Source organism: Schistocerca piceifrons, chromosome X (genome assembly GCF_021461385.2).
Source record: "Schistocerca piceifrons isolate TAMUIC-IGC-003096 chromosome X, iqSchPice1.1, whole genome shotgun sequence".
In the NCBI taxonomy this organism is placed as follows: Eukaryota; Metazoa; Arthropoda; class Insecta; order Orthoptera; family Acrididae; genus Schistocerca; species Schistocerca piceifrons.
Window position 1 is genome coordinate 147,296,580 of NC_060149.1, and position 4,026 is coordinate 147,300,605.

General features: G+C 44.4%; 1 pseudogene; it reads left to right on the top strand.

The window, feature by feature from the left end:
• The first annotated feature begins 640 nt into the window (after window positions 1-640).
• On the top strand, window positions 641-759 carry LOC124723254 (annotated as a pseudogene).
• Window positions 760-4,026: the final 3,267 nt, after the last annotated feature.

Sequence of the window (4,026 nt, forward strand, 5' to 3'; positions counted from 1 at the left end):
TTACTCAAAGCCATTGACGCGTTTTCACCATTGTATCATTTTTCTTTTACTTATTGTCGTTTTAGTTTGTGTACTATAACTGTTATGACCTTAAGAGATTATGAATCCTCGCGTGCAAGTGTAAAGTGGCTACCTTGTGTGCTGTATCTGTTCTGTTGTAAAAGTACATGGGAAGCCTCTAATCTAATCAGAAAAAGTAACAAGCTCAATAAACAGAAGGGTGAAAAACATACAGACTGCATCAAGAACCGGTTCCGGCCAATTAGGCTATCATCCTATAACAACTGGGTAGGTACAGCTGTCGCTTTACAAGGCGAGGTTGTATTGGAGGTGATACGTGTGCGCTTCCCGTTCTGGCCTTTGAACTGACATACTTTGTCAGTTATTGAGGAGTCCACAGCTTAAAGTGTACTCCGAATTACAATGTAACGTGGCATTTTGCACACGTACAAATCATTACTACGTGAAAGTAGCCGTAAGTGTGAGTAAAACGTCTTTGGAGCGCCTGAGGACTGAACGCTGAACTTTTGAATCTGTAGTGTGACACGTAAATACTAAGACATCTAGCCATACGATCAAGTGACAAGCATTCATAAGATTGCTAGTCTGCAAGAAAATCAAACTTTGAAAATTACAGAGTGCCAACGGCCTTGCCGCGGTAGTAACAGCGGTTCCCGTCAGATCACCGAAGTAAAGCGCTGTCGGGCTTGGCTAGGACTTGGATGGGTGACCGTCCGGGTCTGGCGAGCATTGTTGGCAAGCAGGGTACGCTAATCCCTTGTGAGGGCAACTGAGGAGCCACTTGATCGAGGAATAGCGTTTCCAGTCACGAAAACTGACAACGGCTCGTAGAACGGTACACTGAACACATGCCCCTCCATTTCTGCGTTCAGTGACACCAGTGGGTTGTGGATGACACGGCGGTCGGCCGGTACCTTTGGGCCCTCCGAGGCCTGTTCGGACGGGAGAGAGAGAGAGAGAGAGAGAGAGAGAGAGAGAGAGAGAGAGAGAGAGAGAGAGAGGGGGGGTGGGCGAGGGAGAGTGGCCTTTACTTATTGTGGTGTGGTACAAATAAATAGTAAATAATGAAGCTAGAAATGGATATCATATTACATCGCGAGTAGTAGTCACTGTACGTAGGAGCTGTTGTTACTGTGGTTTTCAATAATAAAATTCTCCACGCTAGTCTACCCACTGCAAGTGCGTTCATCTCTAAACAATAACAAAACTGGCATCCACTCGAAAGTGCTTAGTGGGAAGCTCTGCTTTCTCTCTCTCTCTCTCTCTCTCTCTCTCTCCCTCCCTCGCCCTCCCCCTCCCCCTGCCTCCCTCCCTCCCTCCCTCCCTCCCTTCCAAAAGACACTTCCCTCCTTACCAGATTAACTATTCTTTGATGTCTTAGTATGTGTCCTATCAAACTATCCTTCTGTAAGTCAATTTGTACCGGAGAGCTCTTTTCTGCCCATTTCGTTTCAATGTCTCTTCATCAGTTACTCGATCTTATGGACACAATATTTCAGTGTAAACGTGTTACGGCCTTTCGTCTCAGCATACGAATGGACCGCAGTTTTCACCGTAAGAGACACATATATAAAATACGGAAGGGTGAAGCATAACCTAATAATGTTAGACGAGGGCAGGGGTCGTTATGCAAAATTTTCCAGATAACCACAGATCGAAAATGCATGTCATGGAGCAGCAGTCATAGAACTACGGCAATTCAGCGGCGAGAGTGCCGAAGTTTCTCCACTAAGAGTTGGTCAAAACAATTTGTTATGGCAGCGACAATCATTTGCAACATGCCAGGAAGTCTCTAGAGGTATACAAATTATTTAGTAGTGATTTTGGTTGATTTTCGAAAGCAATTGTTTAAACTTAATTTCTGTTTTCTTTTTCGCCATTCATATTTATTAAATTCCTGTTGTTGTTAAAATAAAAGTTCATTTATACACTTTGTGCATCAGCAAGAATTAAAACGTGTGGCCTATGGATCTGATTATCTAACATTGCACCTTACAGTACTACAAGTGGACTATCTTGCAGCAGTACTGTTCCTGTAGTACAGTATATTATCTTAAGAAATTGATAGACTTACTTTACTTTTGGCCTATTTAATCTAGCAGTCAAGCTTTATCCAGTTAACGTCGCAGAAAATTAGCATCTAACGTAACAAGCCGTGAATAGTATTTTAAAGTTTGCCTACCTTTACTGTTCGGTTGAAACTCGTATCTTTAGCTAATTTAATTACTACATTTACATCTACCTCTACATCCATACTGTGCAAGAAAACCGTAGAGGGCATGACAGAAGGTACCTTGTACCACTGCTAGTCATTTCCTTTCCTGTTTCACTCGCAAACAGAACAAATGAGAAACGAGTGTGTGAATGCTTCCGTACGAGCACTAGTTTCTCTTATCTTAGTGATACTCAGGAGCAATGTATGTTGGCGGCGTTAGAATCGTTCTGCAGTCAGTAACAAATGCCGATTCTCTAAATTTTTTTAAATAGTGTTCCGCGAAAAGAACGTCTTCCGTCAAGGTATTCCTATTTGAATTCACGAAGCACCTCTGTAACACTCGCGTGATGATCCAATTTACCGGTAACAAATCTAGCAGCACGGTTCTGAATTTCTTCGATTTCCTCCTTTAATCCGACCTCGTAGGCATCTAAAACGCTCGTGCAGTCATCAAGAACTGTGTGCTTTGGCATTATGAGAAATTAACTGTGGCAAGTTAGTTTAAATGCACACAATTCCGTGCACTCTTCGATGATTGGCTGCCGTTTTATGGCTGAGTGCATTTCCGACAGACGGTTATTCGGAAAAGTTTGGTCGGTTCGTCGTCCGCTATTCTGCTTAGATATTATCTCGTTGATTGCTCCACCATGTATATATTGCTCAGAATGATGGCAAACTAATGAATAATGATACATCACATTTCTTGCACAGTATTTCCCTCTGGATGCCAATCAAAAGTAACCTAAGGTCAAAATGTCAGACGAAATTAGGAAAGAAATGTAAAAGGAGAATCAACTGTAGTGTGAAGTATTTGAGAAGCACCGACACGCGTAAGAAATATTTGTCGGCAGTAGGTAGAAAATGTAACAAACTCAGGAAAATTAGAATCATAAACAAAGGAAAAAAGTTAGTAGCGGGCTTGACGTGTAGCAGTACAGCTGAGATTGCAGACCTTGGCGCGCAGGGTGCGTGTCTGCGCCAAGTATTAGGCAACCGCGAATCGTCCCGGAAGCGGTAGTTACCGCATTATTGAGGCAGTCACCAATGCGTCACGGATACCTCTCGAGGTTTCCACGTTCAATTAGGCCCGCACGTGTGCTGCCTGTGAGGGACTCTTGACTGCCTGCGGATGACACAACCTACCAAAGCCCTCCTCTTGCCCTGTTGTTCAGTGAGGAAGGTGGCGCACTGGGCTCAGAACGGAGAGGACCGAGGTTCAGAGCCTCCTCCGGTCACCCACATAACGTTCTTTGCGGTTTTGTTAAATTATTGTAGGCTCATACTATCATACTTCCGAAGAAAATGGCGCGGCCGATTTCCTATACAATCCGTCTCCTATCTGACCTTGTCGACGATGGTACCGAGCGAGATGGCGTATTGGCTAGCACAGTGGACTCACTTTCGGGAGGACGGCGGTTCAAACTCGCGTCCGGCCATCCTGATTTACGTTGTCTGTGATTTCCTTAAATCGCTTCAGACAAATGACGTGATGGTTCCTTTGAAAGGGCACGGCCGATTTCCTTCCCCATTCTTCCCTAATCCGAGCTTGTGCTCCATCTCTAATGACCTCGTTGTCGACGGGACGTTAAACACTAATCTCCTCCTCCTCCTCCTCCTCCTACTCCTACTCGACGGTGGGACATTAAACCCTAATCTTCCTTCCTTACGTACTCGTCCGACAGGCTTTCCAAGCATCTGGCAAGACGGGAACCAGTTTGAATAAATCGTCCTTGTTTCCCTGTTCAGAAGTAAACTTGAGGAACGAGAGTCACACTGAGGCAGTACACCTT